Source organism: Balaenoptera ricei, chromosome 11, assembly GCF_028023285.1.
Source record: "Balaenoptera ricei isolate mBalRic1 chromosome 11, mBalRic1.hap2, whole genome shotgun sequence".
NCBI lineage: Eukaryota > Metazoa > Chordata > Mammalia > Artiodactyla > Balaenopteridae > Balaenoptera > Balaenoptera ricei.
Window position 1 is genome coordinate 76,096,488 of NC_082649.1, and position 12,418 is coordinate 76,108,905.

Below are 12,418 nucleotides of genomic sequence, written 5' to 3' on the forward strand. Positions count from 1 at the left end.
GGCCTGGGAGCCACAAGTACTGAGCCCTCGAGCCACAACTCCTGAAGCCCACGTGCCTAGAGCCCGTGCTCCTCAACAAGAGAAGCCACCGCAATGAGAAGCCCGCACACTGCAACAAAGACCCAACACAGCCAAAAAAAAAAAAAAAAAAGAAATGCAATGCATGCATAAAATATGAACAGAGTTTCCGCAAACTCCCTGTTGTGGTGGGCAGTTTCTTGGATGACTCCCAGTGACCCTTGCTCCCTGGCGCTCATGCTCTGTGTAATCCCCTCCTCTTGAGGGTGATCTGGACCCAGTGGCTTGCTTCTGATGCACAGAATGCAACAAGAGTGGAGGAATGTCACTTTGGAGATCAAGTTATAAAGACTCTGGCTTCTACCTTGTCACCCTCTATTGCTCTGTCACTTGCTCTCTCTCTGATAGAAGCTGGCTGCCACATTGTGAGCTGCCCTGTGGAGAGACCCATGTGGCCAGGAACCAGCCAATAGCCAGTGAAGAACTGAGGCCCTCAGTCCAATGGCTCACGGGCAACTAAATCCTGCCAACAGTCACGTGAGTGAGTGTGGAAGCAGATCTTCCCTCAGTCCAGCTTTAAGATAAGACTTAAGATGAGACCATAGTTCCAGCTGACACCTTGATTGCAGCCTTGTGAGGCAAAGGTCCTTAGCTAAGCTGTGCCTGAGTTCCTGACCATAGGAATGTTTACTGTTTTAAGCTACCAAGTTTTGGGGTAATTTGTTATACAGCAACAGATAGCTAATAGGTTCACAGTCTAATACCAGGTGCAAAATAACCACACAAAGCCCAGGAAGCCTCTGAGAGGAACACTCAGTGGACTCTGTGCCCTTAAGAAGCATGAAAGCAGCATATGTCTTGAGATCCCAGGCTGGGGGCAGCAGATAACCTTAACTCCACCAGGTCCCATGCCAACCAGCCACTGCCAAAGCCAGGCCTCCCATTGGTGTCTGACATCTTCTGACTTTTCCTTTTCAGGCTCTGGCTCTGTTCTATGGCCAAACACAAAAGAAAAAGAAATTTCAGCATTACAAGGGATGAAGTGATCATCAATTCATCTCCCTGGGGCAGATGTTCTGTTGCCACAGAGAAGAGGTGACCTTTGCTCACTCTGTGGATGTGACATGTGATTTCTTTTGGCTCCCCAGTCGGCCTGCGGGAGTCATGTCATAAGAAGCCAAGAGGCTGCAGTCTGGACAAATGGCTCTGGGCAAATTGGCAGCTGTGATGAAGGACAGGTCGTCCAGAGGTTGGTCATGCCAAGCTGGATAACCGTCAGAGTACAAATCACGACAGCAAGAAGATATGACGTCAGCCACCATAAAGCACGGAAACAACCAGTAAGGCTTGCACCGTTGCTGTGGGGCAAGGGGGTGATGCCTGAGAATGATAGCACAGGTGGGGTGAAGCCTGCATTAATTTTTAAACTTTTCTGGCCCTGGGGCATCACATACTGACAAGAAGGAAGCCATTTTCCACGTCATCGGCTGGCTGCTGTCCTGTGAGTAGTAGGAAGACTTGTGAAGGAGGGAGAGGCACTGTGTGCCTTCCTGTAGTGTTTTCAAGGGCACCTGCATTTCAACAGGGGACGCTTAGGGCCAGGAAGAAATTAAGATTGAAGGGAAATTAGCTGCAAAAGTTGTTCTTGATTCATCAGCGTCTCTCCTCTTGGTTCCAGAAATCATCACCACTCAGAGTTGCCCATGAATCAGCTGGGGAAAATTGGGGGATCAGTTAGGAACTGTGCGCTTGTAAAGAAACCTGATCACGGTGCTTAACTCAATAAAATTGAGGTTCTGAACCTTTTTCGAACCATAACCTCCTTTGGAAGTCAGGAGAATTCTGTGGAAGAATGTTTTTACATGCATAAAATAAATAAAATAAAATAAAATAGACTGTGAAGGAAACCAATTAATTGAAATAGTTATCAAATATTTTTAAAACTCCAAAGTTGGGATACAGTAATATATGTGCTTTTCAAACTAATTCATTAAATAACTAGATCAAGCAGTGAGTCTAATAACAAACCAGCAGAATTTCAAAATAGTGATAACTGTAAGTGATAAATCAAGATAAAGGCAATAACTGTAATGCTGAATGAAAACAACTGGGATTTCTAGGGACAAAGTCTACAGGTGTTGCTGATACTACACCAGTCTGTTGCCCACATTCATAATGGAAGGGAATGCTTAATCTCAGTTTGAGGTTTGTAAAAATGATATAGCACTTCCCCCTCTCAAGTTCATAAAACCCTGAATTCTTTCCAAGGACGGTTTGGGATCTGTAAACCCAGAAAAAGAGGCTTATTCTTCTCACGCCGTAATATGTTCTGGAGGTTGTGGTCCAGGGCTGGTGCAGCTCAAGGAAGAATCAAGCGCTCTGATATCCTCAGCATGTGACTTTCACCCTCATGGCTGCAAAATGGCTGTGGCATCTCCAGGCATTGCTTCTGCATTTCAGTTAGGAAGAAGAGGGAATAAGAAGAGAAAAAAAGGTGTGTGCCAGCTGAGTCTGTCCCTTGTTAACAGGAAAACAACAGTTTTCCTGGAAGCCCCACTCTCTTTGCTTCAGTTGACACCTCATTAGCCAGAATTGGTCATCTACAGCGACTTGGGAATCTGGGGAGGGAGTGTTCTAACACTGCTGCTCAAACCAGAGCGTTGTTAGTAAGATGAAGGGGAGGAGGTTATTGGGTAGAACAACCAATGTTGGCTATGACTGATGTCTGACTTAATAAGTTTTCTTCTCAAAGCTTCTCATTTCCACCATTCCCATTTGGATTAGTTATAGAGGAATTCAAGGTTGGCCTCATTCATTTAGTTATTCATTCGTATGTTCATTCACTACTTAACTGAAGGCCAATTTTGTGCCTGGTCTTGTTAGGCACTGGATCAACTGTGTTGAACAAAACCGCCAAGGCCTGGGGGCTCTTGGATCCCACAGTCTAGAGTGGGGGAGAGATGATAAGAAATGTAGCGAGATTACAAAATTCACTAATGCTACACCCAGATGGGGAAGGAAATACCACTTCTTTATTTCCTGTAACCCACCTGATCTTCCCCATAACCTCCTTCTGCTGGGGAGGAATGAACCTTAAAGGAGCCACTTAATAATATCTCAGGCTCTTATGGTTTCAATGATCTCTTTTCAGTTTAAGTATGCAGTTTGTTCAAATTTCATCTGCCCCTGACAAGATTCCCAATTGGCTCCCACCAGCTGGAAGGTGGAAACAGCAGGGCCCCACCATATGACTGAAATGGTACTCCTGACGCCTCCTGACCTTCTGGTCTGTACCTTGTGTCCACTCTTGTACATCTAGCGCCTCGGCACTGGGACAGATCAGCCTGAGAGCTGATCCCACCCAGAGCGGTGAATGTGAAGTGGGCAAGCCCCCTGCCCCAGGGGCACTGCCACCTGCCATGACACATCCTCATTTTGAGGCCTTGGCCCGGAGGAGAAGCCCCACCCTGACCGCTCTGTCTACTCCCTTTGTCCCCCTCAATTGTCTGCACGGACGGGGTGGGTACTCTACTTCTTTTCTGTCACATCCCCAGTCCTTCCTAGCCTGGCAATGTGGGAACACTCCGGTCCCATCCCCGGCCTGGTCTTGGTATGCTAAGGAAGATTGTGTTAATTAGAAATATTGGTCTCTTCCACCTGCAAAGCCAAGCCAGTAGGCTCAGATGAGTTTTAGCATTCACAGCAAGATGATGATACTGAAAGCCAGGATCTCAGGAGCAGGATTTAGATGTGTACGTGTATGTACGAGTGGGTGTGCATTGGCAAGAGGAGGTGGGAATGGGGATTAGAAGACATTGCTTTGCTATTTATGGTATATCATCCCTATTACTCAAGGAAATAATGTTTAGAAACTGACTCTTTTTAGGGGTGTCCTGGTACACCTGGTACAATTGCTTCTAATACAAATTCAATTAATTGATAAACAAGGAGGTAGGGCAATGTTCTGATGAATTTTCTGGTTAAACAAGGATTAACTTGACTTTCTTTCTCTTCCATAATTGTATTGAAGAATCCTTAAAAAATGTTTGAGTGCCCTCCCTTTCCCTGTTCCCTCTCCCTTTGTTGACAGTTGCTAGTGGGGACTCTGAAGTCACCAGCCTGTGGATGGAGAGATGAGGTTGATAACCGGGCTAAGGGCAGCTGCTCCCAGCCCTTCTCGGGAAAGCTGCTTTTTTGACTCTTTTCCTGATGCAAACTAATTTTGCCATGCGTCCCTTTATCCTGAGTTGGATAAAATTATGTTCCCAGTGAGTGGAGTTCTAGTGACTCCATGTCCTACTTACACTGTCAATTCCGTGCAGGTGGGGACAGCATGTATCTCGTGCACCAGATTCAGGGTCTACTTGGCACATAGTAGATGCTTCCTCATATTATTTAAATGAATGAATGAATGAAAAGTATAATGACTTGTGTTACCAAATAGTTCACCCTGCAGGCATGGAAGATCTTGTGCTCCGCCCAGATCTTCAGCTGCAATCCTTCAGGTGTCTTTGTTTCAATAGCTCTGTTTGATAAAACGGAATCTCACCTGATTGGGGCTGGGCTGAAGAACCAGTTTCCATCCGACTCTCTTTCCCCCATTACATTCATGGTTTGGAAGCTCGCATCTCCCCAGAAGAGCTGGAACCCAGGGCTTGGCTTCTCTCTCCCCAAGAACCAGATCAGGCTTCTCTGTGTTATTTCTATTGGGTATGAGACTGTGAAGCACAGTGGTTAGGACCATGGGCTCTGGAGCCAGATAGAGTCCATGTCCCAGTAGAGACCACCGGGCACTCTCCCCCTCCATCACTACCTGCAAGCCACTCTGGCCTTCCCCCTGCCCTTGAGCATGCTAAGTGCAGTCCTGTCTCTAGGGCTGTACACCAGCTGTTTCCTCTACCTGGAAACCTTTCCCCAGATATGCCCCCTCCTCAGCATTCAAATCTCTGGTCGTATATCTCCTCAGAGGGACTTTCCTGACCTTCCTCTCAAGTGGAAGCCCCCTTCCCTGGGAGTTCCTCTCTAGCTGGTTCTCTTCCAGTACATTTCCCCCTGTGCTGTGGTCCATGTGTTTCTGTGGATGCTCCTCTAGGATGCAAGCATCCTGAGGACAGGGGCTCTGACTTTCTTGTTCTCTGTTGACACCCCAGTGCTCAGAACAGGGCCTGGTACACAGCCGGCATTCAAAACCTACTTGTTGAAATGAATGGAGAAATGAATAAAGCTGTTTAAGCTCTTCCAGCCTCAGTTGCCTCATCTATCAAATGACTATAAAAGTAACTTAGAGGGTTGTCATGAAGATTAATTGAGCTCACGTGTGAAGGTGATGGCCTTGATATGAGTTCTTGATACGAGATGGTGAATTTGAAGACTTCACTGGCCACCTAAAACTTTCTGGGCTCCAAGAGTCAGTAAGATAACTCCACACCTTATCAACAGCTCTGACTTTTAGCTCTGTGGTGTGCAGAGGCCGAAGAAACATTCCTGAAAACAATGAAATGGCTTAAAGACAGTGCTGTCACTTGCACATTGTTATTTCAAGCTGGTGCTTTGAGGGGTTTGGAAACAATCTACTGGAAGGCATTGCTCCAGCTAGGCATTACAGCACAGACTATAATTTCACTGTAAATGTCTTTTCTCTTCAAGCAGAGGGTCATTAAGTTTAACAATGTCAAAGTGCTTTCCGTGTTACATACAACTTAATTAGTGCACACAGTTATATTAAACAGCCCACTTACACTGAGAAACATATTTATACTTCTTTTTCCTTGGCTTATACTGATTCATCCCACAACACATCATAAATTAAATTGCAAAGGACTAATTATTTGCTCCTAAAGAAAGGAGGAACTTGAGACCTGCTTGGCTGGGAGGGAGGACTGGGGCGGGGTGTGTGTGGTGGGGAGAAGGGCTTCGTGGAAATCTCATTTCCTCAAGAAACCTTTCCCAGATTCTAGGCTAGGTTGAGTACCCTACTTTGCTCTCCAGGAGCCCTTTTCTTTCAACACATGCATCCCGTAGGCTTGTGTATTGTCTGTCTCCCCGTCTAGATGTGAGTTCCAAGATGGCAGATGTGGGACTGTCTCAGTAACTACTGTATTCCTACCCCTCACACAGTGTCAGGTGGATCTGAGATGCTCAATAACCATATAAATCTATTCCAACAAATGTTTATTAAGCACCTTCTTTGGGCCAGGAATTCTGTGATTGTGTGTGTGTTGGGGGAGGGGATGGTTACGGTGGTCATCAAAAACAGAGTTACTGACCTCATTTACAGTCAAGATGAGGAGATAGATACTAAATATTAAAACAAAATTAAAGCCGTGATAAGGTACTTAGGGCGATGAGTGTCTATTCTGGGAGTCTGACCTAGTCGGGGAGCTCAGGGAGGTTTTCACAAAGAAGTGATGTTTAAGCTGAGATCTGAAGGATGTGTGAGCATTAACGTGCGGAAGAGGGGAGGGAGCAAGCAGGCGCAAAGGCCCTGGGGCAGAGGAACCCAGACACAAGTACGAGAAACATCAGGCAGGTCAGGGTGGCTGGAGAGAGAGGGGTCATGTGACTCAGATGAGTGTTGGGGTGGGGGTGGGACTATATCACATAAACTTTAATAGCCATGACACACACAGTACTTGTTGATTGAATGAAGGGATTTTTTCCTTGGGACCGTGATTAATTTCTAAATTCTTTTCTTTCAGAGAACCCGGGCAGGAGTCCCAAGTGGAGACCGCCATGCTCTGGTCATGTGGTGGCTGATGGCATTTTTCTAAGATTGCTGCAACAATAGCTCCCATCCCTCCTGCTCTTCTGCAGTGTGACCTTGCCACAGCTCCCTTGAACCTGGGCTGGCCTGACCTGTAACCAACAGGATACAGTGGGAGAGGAGCCATGTGACTTGTGAGACTAGCTCAGAAAAGATCGTGCGGCTTTCACCCAGGTCTCGTGGAGCATTTGCTTTCTGGATGTTCCCTCTTGGGAAGGCCCAAGCCATGTGGAGAGGTCACACGTAGATGCTCTGGTCAATAGTCCCACTTAAAGCCCAGCCCTCAAGTTACCCCATGTGGGGCACCAGACATGTGCACGAAGAAGCCTCCAGATGATTCCAGTCACAGATTTCTGGTCACCTCCACCCTTTTGAGCCTTTCTACCCGAGGCCCTAGACGTTGTGAAGCTCAGTGAAGCTATCCAGCTGACCCATCTGAATTTCTGACCCACGGACTCCGTGAGCATAGTACCCTGGCTGTGGTTTTACACCACGTAGGGTTGGGGTAGCTTGGTATGCAGCAGTAGGGAAACAGAACACATGTCCAGGGAGACATGATAGGCAATTTTGCCAAGGGCAGTGGGGTGGCAGCTACAGCTCCCTGGACACCTAAGGTCAGACTGGAACTCAGAGGTTCTGCTCAGAGGACTCTAATTCTGCTTTGTGATGGGGCAGACGACCTGAGAGATATCATCTCCAACTCAAAAGCCCACCCCTCCCATTTCGGGCAGGGCCAAGGCAGCAGGGGACATTGAGTAAACAGGCCACTCTCTCAGAGCTCTTTCCTACCTTTCTCCAGGTGTGAAAGTCACACACTGGCTGTGACTGTCTGCCCGAGTCCTGATTTAATTGTTTGTTTGGGATCAGTTGTTTTTGAAAGATCCTCCAGCTGATGCACACTGCTGGTATTTTGCCAAGAGAGATAAACAGTCTCAGTTGGTACTGCCGTTGGATTCAGTGTTAGCAAAATACGGCAGCTGCCTCCCAGGAGGGCCCTGGAGATACCGGGGTGGTCTGATTTCAACTCACCTTTCGAATCTCTACTGGGTCAAGTTTGGTGAGGTGCAGCTGCCATGTTTGTTGTCACGTTCGTCACTATGTAATCAGGTGTCTAAACCCTCAAACCGTTGCGCTCCCTAAAACACATGCTGGTGAGAGACTCTTCTTGATCACCTCAAACACTAGTGATTGTTCTTTTCAACTGAAATATGGAAACAAAACCCAATGCTAAGCAAATGTTCGCTTTTGTGGTCTTTAAAAATGTTATGAATTAAATTGAAAATCGAAATTACTTAGCACAATAATAAATGTTTACTGAGTGTTGTTATTTTGCACATCCGGTGGTAAAGCTGTAACTGTGAAGAAATTGCTTATAGTAAGATTTCTCTCCATTTAATGCTGTAGTGGCAGATGGGTTAATAAATATGCAACACTTTGTACCTACATTTGCAATTTTAGAGAGGTAAAGGCTTTCCTCCTCTCTTTCACACATACAAAATGCACAATCATCCAATATTATACTTTTTGATGGAAAAACTTAACTCATGGAATGGAAATAGCTTTCTGCTTTCAACAGTTTTACTAGTTTAGCAACAGTTATCATGTGAAAGAACACATAAGCTGGTACGCAGGTTCTCTCTTCACAAGAACCTTTTCCTTCTTTTTTGGAAACTGTTCTGACTTTGAATTGGGGGAGCATTCTTGCACCTAAATTGGTGATTAAAGCAGGTATTGATAAGTAGCAATTTATTCTATGGTCCTGTTTGCTTGATAGGATGTGAGCCATGGTAAGGATTGGACTGTGGTGACAGGCAGGTCTCTGCCCCCCATTAGCTGGGTGACCTTGGGCAGATCCCATTCTGTCTCTGGTCCTCAGTTTTTGCATTTGCCAAGCGGGGTGTAAGCGGTATTTTCCCCTTAGGGTTAGCGTGAGGGTTAAATAATGCAAGTAATGCCTGGTCTGTGGTATTCTCAATGACTGTTCGTTTTCATTATGGTTAAGGTGGCGGAGTGGGGTAGACTTTAATGAGAATCCCTTTTTATGAGAAGGGACGGCTACAGCCAAAAGAAATGCTGGTGACATCTAACGGGAGAGACAGGCTCCGAAGCACCATTTTTGTTGTTGTTCTGGGGTATCTAATGTGGATATAGGGCAGACAGTCACTCACTGGGCTTGGGGAAGTAGCACAGCTACAAACTCTTTGGTGCAGGAGGCTGTGGTTTAATCCCTTTGAGAGGAGGTGCTCCTTGATGTGGAGAGGACTGGGGGGTTGTCAGGGTGGTCTGTGGGGGTCAGGAAGCTCTTCCTCTTCCCCAAGGGGGTCTGCTCAGGTCTGGGAGCTCCCCTAAACCTCATTTGTTGGCCTGCAGGTGGTGAGAATAGTAACTAAAAGCCTGGAAGCAGCAATGGATGGGATCTGGAGATCAACCCCAGCAAGCAGCCAACTGAGCTGGTTTGTGGAGCCTGCAAGCCGTGTTCAGGGAGTCCCAGGAAGAGCTAGGCCACATTTTGATGGGGTGAGAGGACCAGAGGTTCTGCTATTGTTATCCTGGAGGGGACTACAGAACTATTAAACATCTACATTATCTTATTATCAATGACAATTATGCCAGTTGTAGTTTGGAAGGTTCTAGCACTCTTAGAAGTCCAAATAATTGCTTTAAAGTCACCACTTTCAGACTAAAACATAGTTATCTATATTTTTATCATAGACACAAAGAGAGACTTTTCTTTCTGCAATGTCCTCAACTTCTTTTATTCATCAGGAGGGCAGATCAATGAAAGTTCCTTAGCTGATTTTGAGAGTTAGGGAGGGAGTCACTGATTAGGGGTTTGGGTTGGGATCTGAGGATTTCAATACCATTTTAGCCTCAGGATTCACTGAGGAAGGCACATGACATCTTCAGAAGAATAACTGTATAAGGTAAATAACTGGAATTTCTCCAGAGATGAGATTCTTGGTTCCAACAGTGTCTCAGTGAGAACCAGGTTATGATATGCTGCAGAAACAACCCTCAACTCTAAGCTCAAAACAATGAAGGCTTATTTCTTGCCCTCACTTCATGTTCATAGTCTCTCAAGGACCCAGGCTGACAGAACGATGCAGATCTCCATGCTAGGAAAGCAAGAAAAATGCCTAGTGGGAAAGTGACCCATCACTTCCACTCGCAACTCATCAATCAGAAGAGATGATTTGGTGCCCCCTAACCCCAGGGGGACGGGAAGTGCAGCCCTTCCATTCTGGGCGGCAAAGAGCTGGAAATACTGGTGAGCTGCATTAGTGACAAACACAGTCCACCCTTCCGCTCAACAAATGTTTGGTCCATACTCCAACCTGCAGGCAAAATACACTCACCCTCTCCCCACGGAAGACACTCCCCAAGTCTCATCCTATCACGGTGTCCAGCTTAAACAGCAGGATCCTGGGATAACGGGCATGGTCTCTACCTCAGGTCTGAATTGGCTTCTGTTAATCTAGAGATCTATGAATTTAAAAGTTTGATACAACACCCAGAATACAGTGGTGGAAGAGGGACAGAGTAGCTGCAACGATGGTGGAGCAGCTGCTAGCCTGTGGCAATTCTGAATGTTGCTGGCAGACGGTAGAGGGCCGGCCCCTGTCCTGGGAGTGGGCGGTATTCCTTGACTAGGTCTGGATTCTGCTGCTCCCCAGTCCATTTGGCTCCCTCCTCTGGGAGGTTTTCCTTTACCTTTAATTTCCTTGGCCACCTCTGAAGTAAGCATTGGAGGACATGTCTCCTTGGGGGCCAAACAGCTTTCTCAGCCTGCTTCCTGCCTGAGGAAGATTGGAGGTCAGAGAGTGGTGTTAAATCTTCAACAGTCATAAACGTTTTTATTCCACACTCGTGCTTTCTCTGGCTATACAACCCTCTTAAAAACTTAATTGGCTTCTTACCTATTTGATTCTGATCAGCTTCATGTGCCCATAGGTACATTCACAGTTCTTTTGAAGACATGCTGCTCTTGACTGGAACCTACTGGGCTTGTGTTTCCCACGGCCATTTTATTCTCCTCATTTCAGGAGCCAAGCTGATGGAGAAACCAGCACCTTGAATGTTGCAGTTGCCAGAAAGAGGGAAGAAGCAAGTGGCAAAGTATGCCAGCTCTAATCTCGCACCTAGAAGTGACACACATCACTTCTGCTCACATTTTATTGGCTAAAGCAAATCTTGCAGCCATACTTCACTTCCAGTGGGCAGCAGAGGGCAGGCAGCAGAATGCAGCGTACAGAGAGAGCTGGAATATTTGTGAATAGCACTAGTGACCACATCAAGTTATTGCAACTTGATGAGCATGTAGCTGCATAATCAGAACGTAAGAAGTGAGATTAAATGGTAAAAGCCACTGATTATTCTGGTAAGTAGGCTAAGTTCAAAGTAGCATGTTTATGAAACATATAAAGAATATCAGGTATCTGTCTTGAAGGTTTTGCATGGGTTAGGTCAAGGTTAGGTCAAGGTTATGCTGCCCTCATAATAAAGTCAGAAACTGTTCCTTTTTATTTCTTGGAAGAGTATATACAAGATTAATATTCTTTCTTCCTTTTAAATATTTGGAAGAAGTCACCAGTGAAGCCAAATGGGCTTGGAAGAGGGCCCTCACCAGACACTGAATCTACCAATATCTTGATCTTGGAATTCCAGCTTCTAGAACTGTGAGAAATAAATGTTTGTTTAAGCCACCCAGTCTATGGTATTCAGTTATAGCAGTCCAAATTGACTAATTTTTTTTTTTCTTTTTTCTGGGGGCTTTTCAGTTGTTCCCAGTGAGAGTCTTGGTCTATAACAAATTAGTTCCAACTATTATTAGAAGTTGAAATTTGTTAAAAGGTTTTGAGCAGATGAGTGACCTGATATGTTATGTTTTTAAGGGCTCACTCTGGCTGCCGTGTTGGAAATAGATTGGTGGTGGTTGCCGGGGCGATGCGGGAAGCGGGCAGAGTAGTGAGTAGGCTACTGCAATGAGACCATGAGACAGGACAGTGGTACTGGTCCAGGGTGACAATGGTGAGCGTGGTGAGAAGCAGTCAGATTCTGAATATATTGACGGTAAAGTCTGTAGGATTTCCTGACAGTCTCAAAGTGGAGTGTGAGAGAAAGGGGAAGAATCAAGGTTCCTTCCAAGTTTTCTGGTCTCAGTAACCAGAAGGACGGATTTGCCATCGCTTGAGAGAGGGGAGGCTATGGCTGGAGAAAAATTATGAATGGAGCTGGTCTGATGAATTTGAATGTTTACATTTGAACAATCAACTCTTTTAAACTTCCCAAATGACAAATGCAATGTAATTGAGGTATTCATAAAATAGTTTATTTTTTAAAAAGTAATTCATCATACACCGCAAGTGAGGTGGCTCAGTAATGCGAGTTCATTTTTTTAAAAAATTTATTTATTTAAATTTATTTATTTCTGGCTGCGTTGGGTCTTTGCTGCTGCGCACGGGCTTTCTCTAGTTGCAGCGAGCGGGGGCTACTCTTCGTGGCGGTGCACGGGCTTCTCACTGCAGTGGCTTCTCTTGTTGCGGAGCATGGGCTCTAGGCGTGCGGGCTCAGTAGTTGTGGCACGTGGGCTCAGTAGTTGTGGCGCACGGGCTTAGTTGCTCCATGACATGTGGGATC

The 12,418-nt window shown here is 45.8% G+C and overlaps 1 protein-coding gene and 1 long non-coding RNA gene across 2 annotated transcripts in view; both read right to left on the reverse strand.

Annotated features, from left to right (window-relative positions):
• The window catches only part of CFAP20DC (CFAP20 domain containing), a 291,020-nt gene that overhangs the window by 913 nt on the left and 277,689 nt on the right, over nt 1-12,418 (reverse strand). The gene's annotated exons all lie outside the window — the stretch shown is intronic.
• Nucleotides 7,898-10,777, reverse strand: LOC132374165 (uncharacterized). Its single transcript, XR_009505593.1, has 3 exons — nt 10,699-10,777; nt 10,493-10,578; nt 7,898-7,982 (listed from the first exon to the last, which is right to left on the reverse strand). It is a non-coding gene; the product is annotated as an uncharacterized LOC132374165 (long non-coding RNA).